This window comes from Oncorhynchus kisutch, linkage group LG29, assembly GCF_002021735.2.
Source record: "Oncorhynchus kisutch isolate 150728-3 linkage group LG29, Okis_V2, whole genome shotgun sequence".
Lineage (NCBI taxonomy): Eukaryota > Metazoa > Chordata > Actinopteri > Salmoniformes > Salmonidae > Oncorhynchus > Oncorhynchus kisutch.
The window spans coordinates 28,255,701-28,263,236 of NC_034202.2; positions in this window are offsets into that span (position 1 = coordinate 28,255,701).

The following is a 7,536-nucleotide window of genomic DNA, read 5'->3' on the forward strand; positions in this document are numbered from 1 at the left end:
GTAACACCTAAAGATTTTGCAATTGTTTTAGATGCCATTCCCTCAGGTGTTGCTATGTTATTCAGGAACGTGTCAAGACCTGACCCTCAGAGCCTACCTTCTATTGACCCTGTTGACTCATCAGTAGGAAAGATTTGTTTCTCTTTTGATCCATTCAACAACAGAGCGATACGATCCTTGTTTCAGCAGGATGTTGTATCTATACCTTATGTCATGCCTTATTGGAATGGATTTATTGATAATATCTGTTGGAAAAAAGTTTGGATGTTGCCACACACATACCTACTTGTTAACAATTTTAAAGTTTCCTTTAAAGTTTCCTTTAAAATTATTCATAAATATTATCCTGCCAACCACTATATGAAGACGTTTAAGGAAAACATCAACTCAAATTGCTCCTTTTGTAATGACCACCCAGAAACAGTGTTGCATCTTTTTTGGCATTGTATGCATGTAAGAAAACTGTGGCAAGACATCAGTAGGTTTATAATTGAACACATTTATGAAGATTTTACACTAATGTGGAGAGATGTACTGTTTGGATTCTTTACATACAATACAAATAAGCGGAAACATTTTTATGTAATTAATTTAATTATTCTTTTGGACAAATTTCATATACACAAATTTAAATTTACAAACAAAAAAACACATTTTCGTACCCTACAAAAAGAAATTGAACTGTATTTAAAGACGGTTAAATGCTCTACTAACAAAAAAGCTGTTAGAATTGTAAGTATATGCATGTCCCTTAAGGTCCTTGTGTAATTGTAATGTGATATTGTACCCCCTAGCTCGATTGTCTATTGTTTGTAATCTATGTATGCTTGTGTTCCCTCATGTGCTTTATGTATTGATTTGTTGTTAATAAAAAAAAATATAAAAAAAAGAGCGAGGACAACGAGCCGCAGCAGCGAGAGTGACAGCAGCGAGAGCGAGGCTGCATTGGAATCTTTTGACGAGCAAGTTGATGAGCAACATACTGAATGAAGTAAGGGAAATTGACACTGTTCCTGTTATGAGGATTCTGTGTTATGCACTATATCCCGTTACCATATATGTGATTGAATATTATCTGCTGTTGGCTTGTGGATGTATGTGACTTGAAACATTGTTAACAGTTTCAGGACCATGGGCCTTTCTCATGATGGAAAAATACAGAATAACATGAAGACAGTACCTGTGCAATGAGTTGGGGGGGCACATTCAGAACGTAGTGTTGCGAGAACAAACAGTCTTTTGTTAGATAACAGGAGCCAGGTGCGAGATAACGGTATCGAGCATGAGTGCATAGATATTCTTCACAGCAACAGTTACATCTATCAACTGAAGCGCTTAGGGGGCTGGGACCAGCCTCTGCGCCAACAATCAACGATAGGCTGGGTGAGTTTAAACCACGCCCAGTCTCTACTCTGACAGGCCGGCTCGGAAGCAGGAACTATTTCTGTCAGGGTATATTTATAATATCTTTGTCAAGAACATGTCAGTTCTCTGTTTGCCCTGCGAGGTGGGACAGAGAGCCCGTATATACGAAAATTGCATTTACCACTTATTGCTTAGCTAATAAAAAATACATAGTATACAATCGGTGACTCATTGTCATATTTATCCTGATACCAGATTCGAATTGACGCAACTCTAACACTACTCCTATGCAGTTAACAGGCAATTTAGCTGACAATTGGAAATGTTTCAAGCAGAGATTCAATATCTACCTAGCAGCCAGTGGTGCAAGGGGAGATGATGACAAATTGAAAGCTTCCATTTTTCTGCATGTTATTGGAGAGGATGCATTGGACATTTACAATAGCTTTCAGCAAGACGAGGCAAACTTGACATTGACTGTGCTAATGGATAAATTTGAGGAGTACTTTGTACCAAACCAGAATGTCACGTTTGAGAGATACAAGTTTTTCTCTCATGATCAGAAACAAGGAGTCAGTTTTGACCAGTGTTTGACTGAGCTGAACACACTGAGCAAAATGTGTGAATTTGAAAATCTGAAAGACTCACTAGTGAAAGACAGGATAGTCTGTGGCATACTTGATAATGGACTCAAGGAGAGATTGCTGCATGAGCAAGATTTAACTTTGGATAAAGCAGTGAATATGTGTCAAGCAGCTGAAACCACCAGAGCACAAGCTAAAGAGCTGTGCGGGCATGAGACACACAATGCCTTACAAAACAAAAACAAGCAAAAGAGAGAAATCAAAACACTACATGTGGATTTATCCACAAGCCAAAAGAATGCCCTGCATATGGCAAATCATGTAACAACTGTGGGAAAAATAATCATTTCTCAAAATGCTGCAAAGCTAAGGCTACAAAGAAAAAGGTTCACACAGTCGAGATGGAAGAATTCTTTGTTGATTCTGTGGAAATATGCAATGCAGTAAATTCTGAATGGATTGTGCCATTGACTGAATGAAACTATAATACCATTCAAGCTTGATACTGGAGGTAAACCTGTTATCGCTGGATGACTACAAAACACTGAAGGTGAAGAGCAAAATGCACCCGGTGAAAATTAAGGTTACTGGTTATACTGGGGAGAACATACCAGTCAAAGGTAGCTGCATAGTAACTTTACAGCATAAAGGAAAACAGTTCAGAGCACAGCTGCTGATTGTGGAAAAGAGTGTACAGCCTATTCTAGGAATCATTGCATGTGAAAAGCTCAATTTGTTGAAAAGAGTATGTAGTGACATCACAGACTGAAAATGACCAAGAATCAATACTGGCTGAGTATGAGGATGTGTTTGAGGGTCTTGGATGTTTACCAGGAGAACACAAAATATGTACTGATGACAAAATTACTCCAGTTGTGCATGCATGCAGAAAAGTTCCATTTGCACTGAGGAAAAAGCTCAAAGAGGAACTCGGACGCATGGAAAAGATGCATGTCATCACAAAAATGGATGAACCTACAGACTGGGTAAGCTCACTGGTTATTGTGGTGAAAAAGAACGGTGATCTCAGGATATGTCTAGACCCGAGAGATCTCAACAAAGCAATCAAGAGAGAGCATTTCAAGTTGCCAACCAGAGAAGAGATAATGTCGCCGTTTGCTGGAGCAAAGTGGTTGAGTAAGCTTGATGCCTCATCAGGATTCTGGCAAATTAAGCTAGATGATGCAAGCTCAAGGCTATGCACATTCAACACACCTGAGGGCAGGTACAGATTTCTTCGTCTACCATATGGGATTCTCTCAGCGCCAGAGGTCTACCACAAGACAATCCACATGATCTGCGAGCACCTTCCAGGAGTGGAGACTATGATGGATGGCATCATCGTCTGGGGGTCCACAAAAGAAGAGCACGATGCGAGAGGGAGACAAGTGCTGGACCTGACACAGAACGTCAACCTAAAACTAAACAAAGACAAATGCGAGTTTGGTGTGAAAACACTTACCTTCGTGGGAGATGTACTTTCAGAGGACGGAGTCAAACCAGACCCAAGGAAAACATCAGCCATCAACAACATGGCGCGCCCGAAGAACAAGGACGATGTGAGACGCTTCATGGGCATGATCACCTACCTTGCAAAGTTCATACCTCAACTGTCAGCACAGTCTGCTCCACTCAGATGTCTTCTGGAACAGAAAACATGAATGGGAATGGTCCCATGAACAGGAAAACTGCTTCAAATACCTAAAGAAGACAATCACAGAAGAGCCAGTGCTCAGGTTGTATGATCCAGAGAAAAGCACAAGGATTTTCTGCAGATGCGTCACAGTTTGGCCTGGGAGCAGTTCTTCTGCAACAGCATGACAACACATGGTAACCCGTCACTTATGCGTCCAGAGCCTTGACAGGCACAGAGACAAGGTGTGCACAAATAGAGAAAGAACTACTGGCAAGCACGTATGCTTGCAAAAGGTTTCACCAATACGTCTAAGGACGAGACTTCGAAGTAGAAACCGACCACAAAGCATTGGTGTCAATCGTGTCTAAGCCACTGAATGATTGTCCAATGAGAATCCAGAGAATGTTGATCAGACTGCAAAAGTATGATGTGAAGATGATCTATACCCCGGGAAAGTTCATGTTCGCCGCCGACACTCTTTCTCGAGCAGTTGACAAGAAGGAGAGCTTCGACACACAGAAAAACACTGAGATTCAGGCCTACGTCGACAGGATCGTAGCATCACTTCCTGTGTTTTCTGAGAGAATGGAGCTGATCAAAAGAGAGACCGCAGCTGACCAAACAATGACAGAGTTGAAAGAAACAACACTGATAGGATGGCCTGCACAGAAAAACAACTGTCCAAGGAGAATACAGGATTACTTGGTATGCAGAGCAGAGCCCACCGTTGTGGATGACATAGTGTTCAAAGGCAACAGGATTGTCATTCCCATGACACTACGCAAAGAAATGCTACAGAAAATACACAAGGGCCACTTGGGTGAGGAAAAATGCAAACGACGAGCACGAGAAGTAATGTACTGGACAAGAATGAACCAGGAAATCAGCCAGACCACTGCTTCATGTGAACTGTGTTTGACCTACAGGCCAAAGCAGCAAGCAGAGCCGCGAATGCCTCATCCAGTACCCAACAGACCCTACTACAAAGTTGGAGTTGACCTTTTTGACTGCAATGGCAAAAGTCACATTGTTGTTACCGACTACTACTCAAACTACCGTGAAGTAGCAACACTGCCAACGACCTCCAGCAAAGCTGTAATCACCTACCTGAAATCAGTCTTTGCAAGACATGGGGTTACGTCTGAACTGTACTCGGACAATGGCCCGCAGTTTAAGTTACGAATTCCGATCGTTCGCTAACGACTGGGGATTCCGACACAACACCTCCAGCCCCAACTACCCAAGGTCCAACGGCTTAGCAGAGAGTTCAGTCAAAATTGTCAAAGGTCTGATGAAAAAGGCACACGATGGAAAGGAGGATTTCCTAAAAAATCTGATGATCTACCACAGCACACCGCTGTAGAACGGACTTTCACCTGCACAAGATGTTGATGGGACGTCGCATCAGAACCAACCTACCCATCCATGAGGACTTGCTAACTAACACCCAGAGGTGCTCACAAAGTCAAACTCGCACAGGAAAAACAGAAAGACAAACAAAAACAGCGACACGACAAAAGTGCAAGACACTTACCTGGACTGAATGTTTTGTTAATGTGAATAGAAATAGGGCCACAATAGAGTATTGTTGGACAAACTATATTTAGTTGAAAAACTATTTTATTTTTAAGGGGAAACATTTTTGGGGAAAGAAATGTGTGTTATTGAAAATTGCATGTTATGCAGGTTGAGTAAACAAATGTGATGTGACATGTGTAGTTACATAGAAAAGTAGTTTTCTTTTAAAGGAAAGAAGATGTGTTGTTATGTGTTAATAACATTTAGACTACGTTACCCCAGCAGGCTATGCGGGCGCGGGAGTTGGTTAAAGAATGCCTTGCATGGCTAAACATGGAGTCGTCAAGCTGAAGTATATGTTCATTAAACGTAGTTAAACCTACGCCCCGGTTTGTCATTATATAAGGAACAAACATAACACTTTGTACATAATTAGATTATAAATAACACTTAATCCAATGTTTGTTAACAATCAAAAGTTAGTAAAAACAAACATTTAGTATGTTATATCCTTTTGAATTTAAAGTAGGCTGTCTATAAATATGCGTTGTGGTGATACTGATTAACTTGAAGCAAATGAGAAGTTCCTGTGTAAAACATTTTTTTTACATTTAAAAAAAGTTTCAGTTAGTATCAGTTCCACTACTTAAGCTTCAATCAAGTTGCCAGAATTCATCAGCTACATCATCTGTCTTTTTTCTACTTAAAAAGGGTACAGGCACCAGAAGGAAGTCTGTGGCAGGGCTTTGACACGGAAACATACAGGTGTAGGATCTTAATGTTGTGACCCTGTTGTTGCAAGAACATTTCCTGCACTTCAGAAAATGCTAACTTGTTGTGTATTCAATGTTTAAAAAGGGTTCTAAAGTTTGTAATTTCCACTTTAACATTTCAGACTTTATTTGGTCTAACAAAATTGTATCAAACCCTACACAAAAACATTTTTATAATCCACACAATAATTCTAATTTCTTATTGCTGCAGGATTAAACTCCTCAAATTAAGATCCTACATCTGTAGACCACAATTTAATCAGACCATACTATCTTGAGCTAGTGTGATAAAATGTCATGCAGAGACACAAAGCTGGTGAACTATAGTGTTGCTTTTATGAAGATTGACATACAGTACGATATGTTCTTTGCATCATTTTCCTGATAACGTTTCATCATTTGTTGTATTTTCCCTGTATCACATTGCACACTACAATGCCTCCATTCTTGATTCTGTTTTCACAATGTAATAAAACTCCCAAGAGCATCCATAAACAGGAAATGACCCAAAATCAACTATTGAACCTCACCTTGACCACCCAGGTCTCTGATCTACTCTTAGAAAAAAAGGGCTCTTCGAAGGTGTATCCTATGGGGACAGCCGAAAAACCCTTTTAGGTTCTAGATAGCACCTTTCTTTTTCTAAGAATTTACCTCCAATTCTCCTCAGCTGGAATTTGATGCTCTCCTAACTCCCTACCACATTCATTCCACTAACTGATACAGTAGACATCACGTCAGGGTGGAGGACAACATGCCTTCAGGGCCTTCAAATATACTCTTCTCTTATTATAAAAAAGTAAGTTATCCAACCTGTTTCTAATAAGTAAACACCGGTTTGCCTGCTCATGAAGTGGTCGTTTTTTTCTCTCTCATGATGACACTAGGTATTTTTGTCATAGATGACTGCCTTTTCCACGGGTTACTTTCTGCCTAGGAACATTCCGTTGTGTTGCTTTCTGTTAGCTAATTGTTGGATGCTGATAAGAGAGAACCGTGACTGGTGGCCCTCAGACTGGTCCCTAGGTGACTTGTTATAGAAGCGAGGGTGGCACGATACCCATCCGTCATGCCGTTTCTGTGTTTATTCCGGGCTTGGGCGGTTATGGCGCCAGGCACTTTTGCAGTGTGGGGCATCACGTCCTCCCATCCTACAAACACTGCATCAGCTCCAGATGCCAATAACTTTACAAGGCCAACCAGTGGATGACCCGAGCATGGTCTGTGACCAGTGCAACCTGTTGTAACAGAGCTTTAGCACCTCAGGCCTATGAGCTGTTTTACCCCTCATAATTTATTCTGCTGCTCTCATTAGTTGAAGGCATATTGGTTCAAGTGGTTCTACCAGCTTGATTGGCTTCCCTTGTCCCCAGGCTATTGACATATTTCTTACTCTTGTCTAAGACTCATGCCCTTGCGTTCAGTGTATGGAATCTCCTACAAGTATCAAGGGTCCAGTCTCAATAAAAGAGATCCGGCTTTATGGGTTGTGCACTGCGTTGGACTGAAACTGAGGCATTCCAACCAAGCTGACCACAGGAAGACACTCTCTATTAATCACCACTACCTGTCATCTTTTTGGAATGGTAGAAAGCAGAGCTTCCCACTGCCTCTGCACACTGCCGCAGACAAACAGAGAAAGACAGCGACAGAAATGCAG